The sequence below is a fragment of the Electrophorus electricus genome, chromosome 14, assembly GCF_041902795.1.
Source record: "Electrophorus electricus isolate QZ-2024a chromosome 14, ASM4190279v1, whole genome shotgun sequence".
NCBI classification, from domain to species: Eukaryota; Metazoa; Chordata; class Actinopteri; order Gymnotiformes; family Gymnotidae; genus Electrophorus; species Electrophorus electricus.
This window is the reverse complement of record NC_137510.1, coordinates 5,943,275-5,962,500: the sequence shown is the minus strand read 5'-3', so window position 1 is coordinate 5,962,500 and position 19,226 is coordinate 5,943,275. Positions and strand designations below refer to the sequence as shown.

The window sequence follows — 19,226 nt, the reverse complement described above, 5'->3', positions numbered from 1 at the left end:
CAGTAATTAAATGTCATGCGCACTCTGTTGCTGTATTGTAACAGGCTGTAACAGACCATGCAAGCAGTAGCAGTAACCCACAGTTGCCGATCTTGAAGCAGGGAGCAGTGCTAACTGTACAGATCTGCAGTGACATCAGCGGCTCACAGACCGACACTGCAGCGCAAATAGCCCTGAATCTTAAACACTGTGCTAACACAGGCAGGACCACATCTCTGCTACACTGGTGGTAAAGAGTCCAGACTCCATGACTGCAAAGTTATGTAGCACCATTACAACCTGTGGGTCCTCTCAAGACAAAGGGCTCTGCATGGTAGAATTGGCCAGCACTAAGTTCACACCCACAGTGCTGAAATAACACTTACACGCAGACACAGAGAAGAGGTTAACTCGGCACTGGGCAATAATGTTGCGTGCCTGTCTGGCACACACGCATCACTGTGCAGGCTGCATAAAGCATGGGCAGTGCTGACTGTCCATTGTCCTGTTACAGAATTACAGCGTCATTCAGTAAATTAGTGCAGCCAGCTCTGGTGCGCAGCCTCTGTCTGTCTACTGATCAACTAAGTAGGGACAGGGGGAGAGAGAGAGAGAGAGAGAGAGAGAGAGAGAGGGCGAGTAAGGTTCAGCATGCACACGCAGCAGTAGAGCCGTACAACCTGAGCATCACTGAGCACAGAACAGGGAGTGGAGGGAGGGAGTGAGAGTGGAGCGAATGAGCTTCTTTTGCTGCAGTAAGATGCTGGACTGGAGTTCCCATTTTGTCCTTTGCTCCCTCCCGCTTCCCTCCCCTCGGTCTCTCTCCCTCTCTTTCGGTCACAGGTACGCACAGCCACTGGCTCTGATACCTCCGGGCTTGCTGTTTTCCCACACTCAAGAGTAATAAGTACGCCACTTCTTCCCGGTTTCTCTCCATCCCTCCCTCCCCTCTGTTCCTCTCCCCTCCCTCACCCCTGCTCTCTCTTTGGCTCCCTCCCTCTCCTTCACTTTCTCCTCCGCTTATGCTCAGATTCCGCATTCAGGACTCACGTTTCACTGAAACAACTCATGTTCACCCCCTGCACCTCTTTCACCCTCTCTCCCTCTCTTTGCAGCGCTTCTCCATCCATCCATTATTCACTTCCGGCTTGCCCCTTCCCTCTCCTGCCCCCTCCACCTCGCTCCTGCCTCCCGATCCATCCCACCCTTTTATGTAATGTTCAGTTATTTCACTCTTTTGGTCTCCCCATCCCCTGACTTCCCCTCTGCTCTGTCTCATCATCTTTGAGATGCTACTCAACCCTATATGCCCCAGGGCCTGCATCAAAAGTTTGCAAAACTCCACGCAGAGTCACGCGGGAGACCTCTACGTGGGCCCCAGGACAAGGAGCCGTTTGCCAGCATGAGATGAGAGCACAGCTCAGGTAGGACTGCAGTCAACTGTACCATACCGAAATATGTCTCAGCATGACCCGTAAATGTGTGCGGAGTGACAGGGCAACATAGAGGAGTGAGTCACTGGTGTAACTGACTCCAGAACAGCCATGTTAAAGTGAGGGCTTGTACTCTCAGCACAAAGCTTTGGGATCTGCATAGCCCTTCTGATTGCAACCTGGTCTCAATGCAGTGGTTGTGTACTTGTTTATATCTAACTCTGGAGTAACACAGATCCATGTACTGGACTAATGTTTATTTAGCCAGTAAGACTGTTGCATAGAAAAGATTTTTGGACAGCTATGCTGAAATCCAAGTTCTGCTTGTAAATCACACCATAGATCAGCAGTAGTGTACAGATAACTGGTTATGTTTGGACTCTGTATGTAAAACAGATTTCAGTCATACTTGATTGCATGGCCTGAGTGCAGACGTTTTATTCTTGATGATCATACTGATCTGAATGCAGCTGTGACTTTCAGATGACTGTTTGCACAGGACACCGAGCAATGCAATTAAACAAATCAGGACTTCAGGAGTTTTTACTGCAGATGTGTAAGGGCACTGATATTTACTCAATTGATTTGCTCATAACTATGTTACGTTAGAAGATGGATTCCGCTTACAGTGCTGTGAATAGCTGTATATATGTGTGTAGCATACATCTGATATACACTGTTCACCCAAGTTTCACTCTGTAGTGTAATGATTATAATCTCAGCATTCTCTTAAGCAAGAGTTTTACGATCTTAAGCAAAGACTGCAAGGGTTTTGATAGGACTTTGATAACCTCCACAGTCACAGCAGTTTGTAAAAGCTCATTAAACATGCCTATAAGTACCCAGAGCAACCAAAAAGCTTGAGAACATAATGAAGGTTGTGAATGGACAAGGTTATTAAGGACAGCTGAAATTATCCAGTGCCTACAGGATGAAAATTGAAGCCAAAAAAAACAAAAAAAACAACCACTATATGATAAATTAAAGAGTTGCTGTCATAGCAACAGGACCAATGCTTTTGGTGTGATAGTATAACAGTGCTTGGATGATAGAATGGTAGAACTGGACCGTTAAAAACTGGCTTTGGTATGTACCAGAGACTGGAATCTGGTTTCAGCACCTTGGATAGCGACTACTCTTTTCAATACACACATTATGGAGGGAAAAAAGAGAGAGAAAGAGAAAAACAAAAGAGTTCAAAAACAGCAAAGTTTGACAGAACTTTTCACCACTTGTCCCATTCTTGGTGCGTCAAAACAAAAACTGGCGGTTTGCAGCCATTTTCACTTTCCAAACTTCACATTTACACATGTACTTATGGTACAGTACTTTTACATGACAAGTTAAAGTAGACCTTTGCACCTTGCAGTCCCAATGTATACAAGCAGTAAACAAAGACAATTGTAAAATATCTTCTGTATTATTTAGATCTGGAAAGTCTATTACATGAGCATATGTTTAAATTACAGATGCAGCATTAGGCAAAGAAAATTACACCTTCAGCTACATATTCAGCTGCTTAAAACATTTTAAAAATATTAAACTTAAAAACATTTTCAGCAGAGTAGAAGCTACAGCCATGTTTTAAACCACAGAGTCAAGTGAATGTGTGTGTGTGTGTGCGTGTGAATGTACATGTTCTGACACTCAGCTCGGCAGTTATGATGAGTGAGTGAGTGTGTGCGTTGCATGGAGAAAGGAGTGTGTATATTTGTGTGTGGAGGTGTCTAGGTGAGAGAAGAATGAATACAGGTAGCAACACAGAAGAGTGGGGATATGAATGAGTAGAGCAAGACAGAGAGAGTAAGGGGGGTTTAATTAGCTTGCATTTTCAGCTCAAACGACATTTACCATGTCCACTGCCATTCCACTGTACATGTGGGTCCACTGAGCATGTGCATATTGTGTGTGTGTGTGTGTGTGTGTCAGTTATTACAGAACAAAAAATTACACACAGAGACACAGAGAGAGACAGAGAGAGAGAGAGAGAGAGAGAGAAGCAACTGCAGTGAGACTAATATATATTAGCAAAAACACTGCAGCAAGTGAGGTGGAAGAGGGAGGGAGTTACAGCTCTCGAGAGAAAGGCAGAGAACCATACCAGCAGAGAGGAGGAGGAGGGAGGGAGGGAGAGAGGGAGGGAGAGAGGGAGGGAGAGAATGATGTAAAAAGGGGTGGAGAAAGAGAGAGGGGAGGGAGAATGGAGGATTGCTGACTGAGTCGATTATGCTCCTGTAGTTGGCAAATTTACAAAACCCATCCAAAACACAGTGTGTGAGAGATAGCAGAAAAGAAAGAGAGAGAATGAGAAAGGGATGAGAAAGAGAGAGAGAGAGGAGAAAGAGGTGGGATGGAGGGAGTGCAGGAAAAAGCAGGATAAGGCGGAGAGATGACGTGAAACACCAGGCTGTGGGGGCAAGGGGGAGGAGGAGGAGGAGGAGGAAGGTGAAAGATGGGGAGAGGAGCAGGAATTTGCGCGTGCAGTGTGACGGATGTGGAAGCAAGGAGAGATCAAAGGAGAGGAAGAAGACTGCAGAAGAAAGCAACGCTAGGAGGAGGAGGAGTATATATAGATCTCTGCATGGTAAGAAATGCAATACAGGTCTGAGAGTAAGAACGATGGAGAAACAAGAGTCAAGATTGAGAACGATGGGGAGAGAGGGGGGATCTGTGCAGGGGAACAGCTTCTCGCAGTCCAGCACACAGCGTTTGGACTGGCCTTTCCATTTTTTTCTTGCTCTACACTTGCCACCCCCCCCCCCCAGTTCTCTCCCTCTCATGAGCGGAGGCGCCACCAGGTGGTGGAAGATGGCAGTGCAGGGATGCAGCAAAATACTGCAGTCACCTCCCCCTTCTATGCAGTGACAACACTGTCCTCTCTCTCCCTCTACAAGGCTGCCTCCTTCCTATACCCCATCCCCCTCTCCACACCCCAACACACACTTCATACATGCACCATTGTCTCTTGCTCACACACACACACACATATCTGCTTTTCTCGCTGATCTTTTTCCCAGAATCCTTGAATTCGTTCTGCTCACTTCTCCTCCATCTCTCTGCCAGCCCCTTCAGTGAAACAGAGCCAGTCATGCAGAATGAGCAGCAGGTGATAATAGACTGAGCATGCTCATATGTGCTGAGAACAAGGGAAAATACACACACACACACTAATACAGAGAGAGAGAGAGAGAGAGAGAGAGAGAGAGAGAGAGAGAGAGAGGGAGTGAGAGAGCGAGGAGGTCAGTGGAAAGATCTAAATAGAATAAACAAAAAAGGAAGAAAGCAAGCCCGCTGACACCTAATGATAATGCCTAATGAGTGTGTCTCCCTGCAGGCCACAGCATGTATTTATAAACTGCTGGAACTGTGAATAAGCCAGGCGCACTCTCCTACAGCACAGAAATCCCCTCTACTTTGATATCACAGGCCTGCAACACAATAGGGCAAGTATACCAAGAGGAGAGGAGCAGTGTAAGGGCATGTATATGTGTGTGTGTGTGTGTGTGTGTGTGTCTGGTTCCAGGTGTTTATCTGGCTTTACACTGAATATCATTTGTACGTATTGTGCTTTGTATGTATTCAGAGATCAGTGAGACATACACATTCTGTACAGGAGCGGATATGAGGGGAGTAGGTCTGATTGTTAGTTCTTGCAGTCCTGACAGCAATGAATGCACCCCAACCTTCCCATTTGGTTGATTATGTGCTTTACACCAAGAAAAAGATGTATTCAATGATCACTCATTTTTAATCAATAATTCCCTTGCAATACATTTCCATGCAATACATCCAGGCGATTCCAAAGCCTGGAAATCTGGCCTCCAGCCGACGCTTTGCCTCTATAGCATCTATATAAATGGGCATGAGCGGCAGGGTTACGTGAGGCTGCAGACATGGGCCGACATGGGCCTTAGCACACAGCTGGCCCATACTGCTCGCCACACATCCACGCAAGTACCAAACACCACGCCTTTTGAGTGGATGACTGGAGCCAAGCAGTGACATGCCGGTGACCTAGGGGAACTGAAGGAGAAAGTGGCTGAGAGTGAGAGAGAGAGAGAGAGAGAGAGAGAGAGAGAGAGAGAGAGAGAGAGAGAGAGCGTAGAGGTAGAGATGTTTTATGCAGAAGGTAGAGACCATCCTTGCATCACTGTGTTTGCAGGGGCCACTGCCTCAGACTGCAATAAACAGATCCTGTTGGTAACTGTCCACTTGTGTTGAGTTTTACTCTGGGAGTTAACTGGCAACCTTTAATAAATCAGTACTATTCACACTTATTCCATAGCATCAGCAAAGGTGCACTATGTATGGTTCTGCTTCCAGACTCTACCTTTTCTATAAATAGTAAATCCACAGTAATAAATGGTTGCCATTTTTAAACCAAATTTAAACAGGATAATCCCAAATAGTTCATCTTTAAAGTTTAAGGACTGTGCTATTCAGATCTAAATCCACAGTGCTACTGCTCAGCAGTTTAAAGGGAGTTCTTAAGTAAACCATCAGGACTGTGGCTCTTAAGCTGAATCAGAAGTGCAAAATCAGCTCAAACTTCACACAGCAGTGTGTGCTGTGGGTCACCAGGGGGAGAGTGGAGTAACGGAGAATTCGGTACAAAAGCAAACAAATATACAAACAAAACAAACAAACAATCAAACAAAGCAAACAGTTAATCGAATGCAGTTTCCAATCACCAGCTACAGCAGCGAATCGACTTTTATGGCGTTCGATTGAGGGACGTAAACTGAGCTCTGGGCTTTTTCTGTGCAGGGATAGCTCTGCAATGGTGGGCAAGTTGGAAAATTAGCTACTGTAATGTAATGACTACAAAGGATTTGTTACAACCTCAATACAGCTAGCTAGCTCTGTAAAGTTGAAGCCTGTGGGTTGTATTTACACAACTTTATAATGTAGCCAAAAATACATGGCTAATACTTCACCTGCTACATTATATTTAGTCTAATAATTAAAAGGGGCATGAATTTCATCCAGATCTTTTCTGTTCATATACAACTGCTCATTCAGATTCCAAAGGTAAACAAAGAGGAACATTATTCTTATTTTGGAAAGCCAGACAAACGCAGGCCAATATTTTTACTCAGAAATTAAAAACGCTCAGTGATGTTATACTGAAGAAGAGCTGAATTCCTCTCATGAATGATGTGGCATGAGAGATCACCTAACACCCACACAGGTGGACATAGAGATCATCTAACGGCTGGTTTTAGAAAGCCACCTTATTTTCTGAGGAAGTAACCTGTTCCTGTATGTTGTATGTGTGGGACACACCTGTTCAGTCACTGAGAAATGAAAATAGTTCTGTTCTCAGGTAGTTGGATTTATGGTTGTAATCATGCTGTGCTTGTGTGAGTGCGTAGTTGTGTAGCTGTGGAAAGGGTATGAAAATTGATTTTTTTTCCAGTGCAAACATGCAAGTCCTTTGGCTACTGTTTCAAGACCTTTAGTTTTAAACAGCGAGGAAGACAGAGGGACAAAGTGGGACATCTAAGCCCATATAAATCTGGAGTCTGCATTGTGTGGTATTATAGGAAAGGCAAACAGAAAAGAATCTAAAAGATGAGAGAATTTGATCTTACAGTGCCTGTAACCCTTTTTCCACCTGTCTCTCAAGCTTCTATGCCTTCTAGGTCTTCATTAGGTTATCAGTAATTACAGCACAGTGAGTCTAGCCAGAGACAGAGAGAGAGAGAGAGAGAGAGAGAGAGAGAGAGAGAGAGAGAGAGAGAGAGAGAGAGAGCAAGAGATAGAACGAGAATGAGAAGGAGCAGGAGAGAGATCATATTAACACTGCCGCCACCCAGCATGGCAGTGTACAACCTATTACACTTCCATCTACCTGTCGCTCCCAGATGGGCTCATGTTCTGCATGTTCTTAACACAGTATTGGACAATATACCTGGCTGGGTTACAAATGCTCAACAGATCCTTGTTCCTTCAGGTGTTTTTTTTTTTCTCAGCGAGTCAGACACCTGCAAGCCAGTCAGCTCCCAGAATGAGGTTCTGCCTAGAACCTGCACAATTGTGCAGATGTTTCCCAACCCAGTGTTGTATGATAAGTCCTGTTCAATATTCAGCAAGGTCTCACCTGGATTCAACATTGAGTCTTTTTCAATTCACTCTGGGAATCAAACAATTACTTTGTCAGAGCTGTTATGATGAGCTGTTAACAACTAGGCTCAGACTGTGGATAACTGATCTTTTTCTCCAACACTAGTAGGGTCTTTACTGATTGGAGGTAGAAGCACTGAACTCATGATCTCCCCATTTTGTGCATGTGCTCACCTGAACCATAACAATGAACGTACACTTCGCGTGAGAGGAAAACTGCATCACCAGACCACAACTATCTCGTTGCAACATCCTTCTGAATTCAAAAAGGAATGCAGGGGGTCAAACATTTTCATTAGTTAACCAGCTTTACCAGCAGATATAAGCCCAGTTGGAGCTCAGGCAAACTTCAGTTTTCTCAAACAAGTCATCCATGTGGCGAGCTTTAAAGCTTTTGTGACATCAATTCAATGGAGCATATGTTGACGAAAGTGGCTGGTGGTTGCCAGAATTCTCATAAACCACAATTTTTCTCGTCATTAGTAATAAACAACAAATAGGTGAGGATACTTTTAATGTAGGATAACAGGAAATCCTGTACCACTATGTCACTGTGGAGGGTCTTAGGTTGAACAGTCTACACAATGCACTTCTGCTAATTCTGAAAAAAAAGAAATTTGTATTTTTTTTAATTTTGCACTATTTGTATTTCTCACAAGAAAATCATGTAAGAACTGTTTCTGGTGTTAGATATATCGAGTTCCATCTATCTATCGGGTGTGTCTCACAGAGAAAACCTTGTGCTTTCATCAGGAAAGCCAAGCTTGGCATGCGGCACCCACAGATGCTGTGGGGGTCCCAAGTGTCATGTGATAGAGAAGAATCTTGCCTCAATTAAACTGAAAAACAAACAAACAAGAAACAAAAATGTAAATAGAAACATGCCAGTTCAAGTTTGACAGTCTACATTTGAGCACCAGTCTGGCTTTTCTAGTTCATGTCAAAAAATAAATGTAGTAAATAGTTGCAGGACATAATATTGTACTGTACCAAGTACAGCACTAAGCAAATACTTCAGGGCAGGGTAGAAATCAGGGTACTGTGCAACAAACCACTAAAAACACAGTTACTGAGATTTACATTTAACCACAGACACAGTTATCTTTAACCATGGCGAAGTCCAGTACTGTAACAGCATGACTGCAATCCTGGCTTGAAGCTATGTATAAATGTCCTCAAGTATCAGAACATCCTAGAAATCACACTGATTAATGACCACATCAATCTGTATGAAAGCCACAATTGTCTTAAATCATCAGATTAGCGATCCTTTCATACAATCCTTAAAACCCTACATGGGCCCTATGTAATGTATTCTCTCTAAATCTAAAATAGTGAAAGAAGACCTTCTTTGGAGCTGGAAGCTGTTTAGGAAGAAAGCTGCATACTCTGGATGGTGTGGGGGGAGAATGAAAGAATGAAAGACTAAGGTAAGTAATACAAAAATATACAACACTAAAATTTCAGGAGCAAAATTTCCATCTGTGCTTAGTGGGACTCACTCTGCTGTAGGCCTGGCAATCCTAACAGCCAATCTGATAGCACCAACTGCGTCCACTGATGATCATCAATCATTTAAATTTCTCACCAAAGTCCCGAGGAGCACATAAAATGTATGAACTGCTTCTGGATTGGGCGGACACTTGCTACTGACTATGCGTTTTCTCAGAAAAGTCACATTAAGAGCTTATCACCCTGCTGGAGCACCAGTGTAGCTGCAAAAAGAATCAGCAGTTTTTATAAGAACTTGAAGTGATCCTGTGCTAATGGACTGACTATGCTAGTAAGCAAAATGTACAGGATACAGAGTAATCAAATGGCTTTGATGGAGGTTGCTGTTTCACACTGATATGAGATCAGTTTTGACTGTTTTTTTTTGTTTTTTTTTAATCAAGATCACAGGTGGAAATTGTGTGAGGGGCAGGCCTACATCTTTGTGGCAACATCCACCCTGAGTGTGTATAAAGAAGGAAAATACAGAATACTCTGCAGTGTACCTGAATAGCTTTCGATACCCCAAACCACCATACAACACAAGGCTAGTACACTGACAGATGGTAGCATAAGAACACAAACAGCAGCAGTAAAAGAGTGATATTAAAAAGATTATAATTTATAGATGAAAAGAGGATGGGATGCGGAGTTTGGAGCACTCAAACTGCCTACCTGGACAGAGAGTTCAGCTTTTAAATTATTTACACATTTCTCTCTGCCCAAAACCTCAACTCTCCTCCTTTATTGCCCCAAATCACACACCTTTAACTTGCTATTTCTTTCTCTCTCTCTCTCTCTCTCTCTCTCTCTCTCTCTCTCTCTCTCACACACACACACACACACACACACACACACACACACACACACACACACACAAATCCAAAGATTTCAGGTAACTGCAGTGTGCTCATGTAGATGTAGAAATAATCCAAATTTCACCGCAGTTTTAGATAGATAGAAGACCATCTTCTGTACCCCCTCATATCACTTTTACTTTAAATATTTTTAGCATTTCGTTCCTCCATTTCTGCCCTCCCTTCTCCGTCGGCTTACTCATCCTTCCGCTACAGATATGCCAATAGCTAGCCATAGTGGATTCGCACACAAAACCATCCAAAATTTTGCAAGGACAAATTGTACAAAAAAAAAAACAAAAAAACAAAAACAAAACAAAAAACAAAAAACGGTACAATTACAGATATCTCAGATTTTCGACCGTGTGCGAGGTCACATTGACAAAGGCCCGTGCCGTCAGTTCCAACGTATGTGCGACATATATGTAACTAGGCTCGTTTCGCGTGAACAAGGATGCGTAACGTGCCATGACAGTTCACGTGAAGCCTGGTCATTCTGGGGCGATAATTACTGCAGCAATAGCCGTGAAAACACCAAAGACACCACAAGACCACAGAAACAAAATAATACTTGTTGAATGTTGACGAAGTCAACGTAAAAGGTAACGTTTTTTGCCTGCCTCACTTCTCAGTGGAAAGGTACAGCCAGAGCTTGGAGAGGTAATAATGTCAGTGAACAGTTTCACCACGGAAAACGCACACAAAGACACACCACTGGAGTTATCCGAATACTTACTTGCTTTGGGTTCGAGTTCGGATCGTATGTGCGTGCTCACCGACACGCACATCAACCCAGAAAATTAAACCAAACGTCGTTTTTTGGTATTGTTTGAGTGAAATATATGAGATGTCCGATTTATCCACGGTTGTGTAAATTCGATCTTTTTCAATGCTCTATACAATGCAAATACTGAAGATGCTGGTTTTGGGACAAGGCTATAACCACCAACACCGCAACACTAATAACGAGGGCACACTGGTGCTAACTGGTGATGCACCTTATTCTTGCTCAGAAGGCAGCGTAAGGAATCTCGGTTAAAATGCTGGCATGTTTTCTTCGATATCGAGCTTCCCCGAATCTCTCCCTGCTTATTGCCAAACCGCTCCTCCTGGCGCGTCTGCGCCTCCCCGCATAGAGTGCGTTTATGGTGACAAGATATAATCCCAGTTTTGAATCCTCCTCCAACGTCTCAGTGAAGACGTATAGTCAGACAGACGCCACGCACACAGGTCCACAGCTGGCACTCACACATTCACGTTCTTGTCTGCCTCTGCGTTCCCTGACGGAACAATACTTTGCTTTTCTCTCTCTCTCTCTCTCTCTCTCTCTCTCTCTCTCTCTCTCTCTCTCTCTCTCTCTCTCTCTCTCTCTCTCAGATGTCACGCGTGGGCGGAGGAGCGAAGAAGAGTATGGAAAGCCAGATAGTCAACATTCTCTGGAGATAAAAGCGGCGTTTGGAAGTTTTGGGGCCATTTTTTGGGTTGTATTTGAGTCGTTTAAATGTTAGTTTTTTAAAAAACAACAACAAACAAACCTTGAATATGGCATTTTTACGTTACGTTTGTGTCCCTCCAATGGCATTAAAAGCAATGCATAAGATAATAAGCTCCACCTGACAGATTTTGACAGTCAGTAGAATTACAAATTCTTCGTTCAGTCGCTCAGATACAAGGTCAGAGCCGACCAGTTCACTACAGATATTACCAGCTAATAAACCATTGTTCACATTTATTTATTTTGGGATTTTCCAATTTGTGTTAATTTGCTTGATAATTAATTTATAATTACAATATCTGTGTTTTTTAAAGAATGTTTGGTGTGCCCTCTTTTGATTTTCTGTTACTCTCCCATTCCGTGAGCTGTCTACGTGTGTTTTCTTGGTCAGGTTAGTTCCTACCAAAATGGAGTCACCTGCATGTGCCATAGACAGTCCTGTTGTGTTTGAAAACAAAAGCTTCACCTGCATGATCATTCACTCACCATCCTGAGGAAATTTTAGTAATTAGACCATCATCTGGTTTATTCTGTCTGGTTTGGTGATTGCTGTGTCCTTGGTGCACTCTAACTGCAGCAGTTTCACATAGCCATCATCTACTTAAATCTCTTCTTAGATGACCTCAGTCATACTCTCACATTACCCATTGTTCTTGTCTGATTAATCTTAATACTTCTGTTTAATGATTAAGTTTACCTTGTCTGTCTTCATCTATCGTAACTAATTCATTCCAATTTATTGTATCATATTATAGATTTTCTAAAATTAGCTCATAACTCAAATTGCTTTTTTGTATTGCTTGTTGTTATCTAGTGTCTACCACAGGACAGGTTCATCATCTGAGTCTTTGTTGCTCTCAAAGTTTCTTCCACGTGATCTGAAATTACTTTTTCTTTAGTACTGTTGCCTTGCAATTGGACTGTGATTTCTTTAAAGATGGTTTGTGACAATACCTGTTGTGAAAAGTATTATGCAAGTACATTTGAACTGAATGATACATGGGCAAGCCCATAAAATTTAAGATGATTTAATGAAATTATTTCATTACCATGATGTGTCTGTAAAATGTTCTTCACTCAAGTTTGATAACTGAACGATTGCTGCCCTCCTCCGCATCCCACCACCCCACAGTTTACCTGTATATGCCTATAACTCCAAAACGCTGCATTTTTCATCATTATATAAACAAAACACGTTTGGTTTGAGGTGAATATTGACTACTTTGGCTTTCCATAGAAGAGAGGCGACGGTGGGAGGACCCCACTAGATTGCAGGCTAACTTGTGACGTGACTCAAAAAAAGCCATGATTCTCTTGGGTGGCGCCCTTTGCACAGGTTCAGAACTGAGCGTTAAGCACACACCCTGTAGAAATGCGCATAATCGGCTATGATCGGATTTTTCCTGAAGTACTAAAATATGTCTGAATGTATGAATTCATCAAAGAAGTGCAATTCCCATTCAAATCAACTGCCTCTGCTTTGGAAGACTGGTCCATGGTGGAGCCCGGTATACTTTATAACACTTAATGACCTCATTGCATGAGTCTAATTAGAAGCTGACTAGTTAAGCGCTAACCGGTTTAGCCCCATGTTTGTGTAAATCAAAGTGCATTCTATTTTGCCTGATAATTATTTGCTCAGGACAAATATATTATTCCAGATAGTTCGTTTTCTTTCAGTATGTAAAAAAAAACAAAAAAACAACAACAACAACAAAAAAAAAAACAGGCCCATAAGAGAATCCCGTTTTTATTCAGTGCTAGACTGAGGATTAGAAATGGATTCAGTTTCAGTATGTGTCTTCTTAACAGCAACAAATCACACCCAAATATTGAATTATAGCTGTTACTAATGACCCAGCCAGAGATGATCATTTTTATTTGGGGGTCTTTGCAGATTTAAACAATAAAGATACTTATTTAAAATAATTGGTATGGATTAACCTAATTTGCATAAGACACTTAGCACTCAGCATTATTTTAGTTAATTATAGATTAGATAATTAATCACTTGATTAGCCTTGCAAAAGTACAATCTAAAATTTCAAATTTGTCTGGATTATAACATCACATTTGCCCCTCTTCTGGCGTCATGGTTCCCACGGCGACGCCCAGCCATGTGTTCTTATGTTTTGGTTTCTTGTCTAGCCATGTGCTTCCTGTTTGTTTTGGTTCTGAGCTCCGATTTAGCCACACCTTCCACCTGTGTCTGCTTTGTTGTCCCTCCCCTGTGTAATCAGCCCCAGGTGGCTCCTATTAGTATTCTGTCTATTTAAACCCTGTGTTTCCTGGTTTATGTTGCTGATAATTGTACTATGCTTGACTCTGTGTTTGGTGCACTGTGATATGTATATATGATTTTTTTTTTTCCTTCTCAAAATCAAAGCTGATGAAGGACCTCTGAAATGTCCTGTTTCTCTGGAAACTCTGTACTTTGCTACAATTTTGAATATCTCTACATCTGTTACTACAGTACACTGCAGTTACTCCCCTAGAATCATATATATATATATATATATATATATATATATTGTATATGAGAGAGCTAGTACAGAGGTGATCACACTACCAGAAGGTAACATAACAGATGTTGAGAGCAGCTATAAGTACCTTAGAATCCCATAGGCAATTAAAATCATGAAGAGGCCACAACAAAAGCAGCTATAGTCAAATACTTACAAAGAATGAGGCAAGTCTTGAGAAGTCAGCTGAAAGGAAGAAACAAAACCCAGGCTATCAACACCTATGCTCTGCCAGTCATGTCAGCAGATGCCCCGCTGTAATAAGATGGCCTAAGGAGACTATAGAAGCCACTGACGTGAAGACAAGAAAACTCCTCACAATCACAGATTGTGAGGTTTTCATTCTAAATCCAGCACTCTGAGACTATACACTAAGCAAAAGGCGGGGGGGAGGACTAGTGAGCGTCAGAGCCACAATCCAAGATGAAACAATCAAGATCCAAGAGTACATCAGGATGATGGCAGTAAGTGATAAAGTGCCATCCATCCGAGGAGGATGGAAATGAGGAGGAGCAGGAGCCATAATTGGAGGAAAAAACCCTGCATGGTATGTACCCCTGGCAGCTAATTTAAGTGGCTGATATGGAGAAATCCTATCAATGGCTGAAAAAAGGCTGGATTGAAAGACGGCACAAAGGCACTAATCATGGAAGCACAGGAACCAGCTCTGAATAGGAAATCAATAGAGGCCAGGATCTACCACACTAGGCAGGACCCCAGATACAGACTGTGCAAAGATGCCCTTGAGAAAATCCAGCACATAACAGTGGGAAGCAAGATGCTAACAGTCAGGGAATATATGGAATGCCATAACCGAGTGACTAGCATAGTATAAGAAATGTCCGTGCCAAATACGGGCTGGAAGTTCCAAGCTCTAAACGGGATATACCCCCAAAGGTGGTGGAAAATGACCATGCTAAGATCCTGTGGGACTTCCAGATACAGACAGACAAGATTGTTAATGAATAACCAACCGTGGTGGTAGAAAAACAGCAGAAGAGGGCCCTAGTGATAGATGTGGCAATCCCAAGTGATAACATCAGGAAAAAGGAACATGAGAAGATTGAGAAATAGCAAGGGCTGAAAGGAGAGCTAGAAAAGATGTGGAGGGTACTGTGGTTCCCATGGTAATTGGTGCACTAGGGGCTGTGACCCCCAAACTCTTGACTTTTATACGATATCTGGAGCTGATGTAGGGAACTGAGAGCGTGGTACTGCGGGTTTCCAGGTAGCCTCTTCTCCCTACAACCACCACACCTCCTGACCTGGTGGACCTACCGTTGGCTGCACCCCACAGCATTCCTGTGACTGCCCCTTCAGCCTTCAAGCCTGCTCCTGCTCCAGCCTTTGCCCAGCTTTCTGTATTTTGTTCCACTCCGGCTCCTGCCCTCGCTGTATCTTCAGTCCATGAGGTTCCTAGGTTTATTTTTAATTTTCATCATTTACCTGCTTGTTTTGATTTTAGCGTGTTTGTTTTTTAGCCTTCGGTTCCTGGAGGGTATTCCAGAAAGCAGGTTAAGCGAATAACCCATTTATGTTAACTTGGAGTTCACGAGAAGCAGATATTTTTTATTCCAGAAACTGAAAGTGAGTGTCAGTGCTTTCTGACAGGTTTACTTAACCCTAACCTGGGGTTAGGCCTATGTTACTCATGCAAACATGGCGTGTCCACAAAATCACAGGTTTGTATTTATTGACAAAGAATAAAAAAGAAAAGGAGAAAACACAATTGGGAAGTAATACATAAATACCTCTACCCCATTTACTCTTTCAGGATTTTCAAGGCTCATTGGTTGCATGGATGGAACCCACATTCCCATTACAGCACTTTCAGGAAATGAAGGGGATTATGTGACCAGAAAATCCTTCCATAGCATTAATGTATAGGCAGTGAACATTAAAACCTTCAATAAAAATGAGCATTTTGTAATGTAACTGCAATTCACTGTCGTCACTGTTCTCAAGATCATATGCGATTCTACCCACATCCTTACAAATGTTGATTTCAAATGGCCAGGCTCTGTCCATGATTTAAGGACTTGTTCACATTCAGTGTAAGTGTTGCATTGTTTTAAATCATTGTAACTCCCTGTGTGATTAGAGGACAATATGATACACTACACTATCTGGTTACAACACAAATAAACACAGTACATGTGGAACCCCCTACACGTGGCGGGCCGTACCACGTGACATACGGGGGAGGAGCAGTCTGTGACGAGAAGAACATTACCTGTATGTAGCTGACCACAGGGTGGTAGAGTAGTCACAGACACAATTTTCAATCACTATTTCCTGCACTTTCTCCAATCTGCCCTATAATAAGAATATGAATTTAAGAAGATTTAATTTCTGTTCAGTTTCATGATTCATATATTTCCTGTAAATAAAAACATAAATGGCAAGGAGTTCATTTCTTTCTTATTGTCATGATTATTTAGTGAGATAACATTTCTTTTTTATACACCCACAGCACCTAAACCCACCTTTAAATTGTACTCAGTTCAATGCAACCCAGTTTCTAGCCTTGTCTTTGTGATTTGGAGCTTGGTGTGATCCATCTGAAGATCACACTTTTCACGTCGTTTCTCCAGGTAGACCTTGTGTAGCTCCTTGACAGGCAGCATGAATGAAAGTGGAAAAAAAAAACTGTGTTAAGGCCAAGCAACTAGCAATATGTGTTCTAAATATTCCATATAGTGGATGAAACAGATGAACATGTTCTTATTGTTCCAAGCTGAGCCCTAGAGGTGGATGGGTCTTCATCTATTTGGGAACTGCCAGTCACATTCTGATAGAGGTCACAAACACTTTATCATGGCAGATCAATTACAATTACAATATCATGCTTTAAATTTAGCATGTACCTCTGTAGGCCTTCCAGTATCATCCTGCTCTGAATCAGTGGAGATGGTTTCTTCATCATCTTGCAACACTGATTGTTTTATTGAAAGGTATTCAAACCCATCATGCATTATCTAGTAATATTCAGATCACATACAACCACAGGAGGCTCAGTTACTGCAACACCGGCATCAATCACTGTGGAGAGATGGCATTACATAAAGTGTTCAGACTGTATTGATGGAGGGACCATTCCACAGGTCATGCACTAGGAAGGAGATAATGTAAATTAAATGTAATGAACCTGCCTTGAACACAGGCATTTGTGTCCTGGGGGTTGTCAGCTCTGATGAGCTTCCTCCAGGGATTCTATCAGTTAAAGGCTCACCACTGTTCTGGGACAGTGCCAGCTCTTTGGCGCATGTGAAAGGTTGTGGTGGTGGACCCTTCCTGTTTTACATGCCTCAGCCTCCTTCCTATTAGCTACAGAGCCAGAATGAACTGTAAGCCATGTTTAGCTAGGCTACAATTAATAAAATTACATAATTATGTACAAAAATTCACTATACTATACTGTACTATATTGCACTATATTCTTATATTTCAATTTAGTTTGCTGTCGTGTGCATCTGAACCTAAGTGGATTACACCGAAATTGAGTAAATCATAAAAAATGTGTAAAAGCATGTGTAAAATCAAAACAAATATTATAACTGACATATTAAACATCATTTTGACATGTAAAAGGTTTGATAATTTAATTTGGACTAATGCAATAAGTCGGTCAGCAATTTTTTGCCATGCTGACTCCTGTTCCTTTGTGGACATTGATGTATTACTTTTGCATCTAAATACATGCTAATAGTCTACATATGCAGACACTAATATTTCAAGATGCAGTGGTTTGAAACTATTTTTCTCATTCACTTCCATGGTGAATCCTTTGATCGGCCCTCCTTTGAGCACTTTTTATAGTTAATCGTGAATATGCTTCTGTTAGGGTCAACTTAAAATTAACTGATCTTGATTAGCTGCTGATCAGCTAATCAGAACTTTTTATATGACTTGCTAAATTTAGTCAAGTTGGAGTTCAAAGTTGAATTTAAAGTTTGTTAAACCAGCTTTCTGGAATACCCCACTGTTCTTTTGTTTGTCATGTTTCATCAGACTCTCCCAGTATTCCACCCTGGATCGTACTTATGACATTAATATGAATTTGCTCTTAATAAATCTTACTCTTCTCAGCACTTGCTTCATCCTTCTGTTTGCTCAGAGTTACATATAGGTGATATTTTGTGTTGTGTCAGATTCTAGTTTAAATGTGACCCTTAAAAAGAGCAGTCAAACAACATTTAACAATAGGGCCAAGTCAAAATATATATCCCATCAATAATTCCTGCTCACTGTCAGATTTGATGAGCAGAAATGGAATTGTATGCAGTATGACAGAATTTAATGAGATACAGGGCTAATCCAAAGCTGTAGTCAAGGAACAGGCAAATGTCAATGTCCAGTAAACAAATGACAGGCTAACAAATCCAATAAGGGAATAGGCAATAGTGTGAATCCAGGGAACAAACATACAAGATGGTAACCAGAGAATACTTGTACAAAACAACAGCTCAGAAATATATTACAGGCAGTGTCCCCCAAAGCTGAAACCTATGTCATTTAAAAAGAGTGAACAGGCAGGTTTATGTTTTAGGCACCAATGATCTGGAAAAGATTACCAATGAACATTCATCAGGTTCCATCTGTCATTGATTTTAAAAAACAGCTAAAACATTTATTTACATTTAATTTTCTTTAATATTTCCATTATTTTCACTATTTACTTGTTTGTTGCCCTTTTGTGTTTGTATATGTATGTTTATAAGTTATTGTATTTTTTCACAATTTACTATTATTAACATTCTCTTTTCTTAATGTATTGTAGTCAGCCCGAATGCCGCAGGTCGTGGAGCAGGAGTCAGAAACTCCCTCGACTGTGAATGACGTTTATTAACAGACGACAACGGTGGCACTCATAACACTTAGGATTATCATGACTACACACTTGACATTAAACAAAGAACACATACACATTAATAAGTGACTACACAAACCAACGTTACGGCTGCAGCATTGTTCACAGAGAGCGATATTAACGCATACGTAGTTGACCAACAGGGAGCAGACTGACAGCGGCTTAAATAGACAGACAAACATGTAATAAACCCTGTGCAGATGTGTGCGATCCCAGGGGGGCGTGGTTACAAATTATACAACCGTGAATCCCCTGCACGCCGCGGGCCGTGCCACGTGACTCGCGGGGGGCGGAGCCTTCCGTAGCAGTAAACCCTCCCTAGGGGCGGGGCTTCCCAAGCCTCCTAATCCCAGCCCGCCGTGCACACATGGACACAGAACAGCAATGACCGCTGCCCAACCAGCACAAGGCGGGCTAGGAACCGGCTGCCAGGGAGACCTCTCCGAAAGAAGG

The 19,226-nt window shown here is 42.0% G+C and overlaps 1 protein-coding gene and 1 long non-coding RNA gene across 5 annotated transcripts in view; one reads left to right on the top strand and one right to left on the bottom strand.

The window, feature by feature from the left end:
* Window positions 1-11,186, bottom strand: part of kcnc3b (potassium voltage-gated channel, Shaw-related subfamily, member 3b) — a 77,895-nt gene extending 66,709 nt beyond the window's left edge. For all 4 annotated transcript variants that reach the window (XM_081696961.1, XM_027011709.3, XM_027011710.3 and 1 more), the window contains exon 1: window positions 10,623-11,186. The gene's annotated coding sequence lies outside the window, so the exon portion shown is untranslated. The remainder of the gene's footprint in view (window positions 1-10,622) is intronic.
* Window positions 688-16,381, top strand: LOC113578459 (uncharacterized). Its single transcript, XR_003410747.3, has 4 exons — window positions 688-1,403; window positions 8,874-8,968; window positions 11,264-15,585; window positions 15,678-16,381. It is a non-coding gene; the product is annotated as an uncharacterized LOC113578459 (long non-coding RNA).
* The last annotated feature ends 2,845 nt before the right edge of the window (window positions 16,382-19,226 follow it).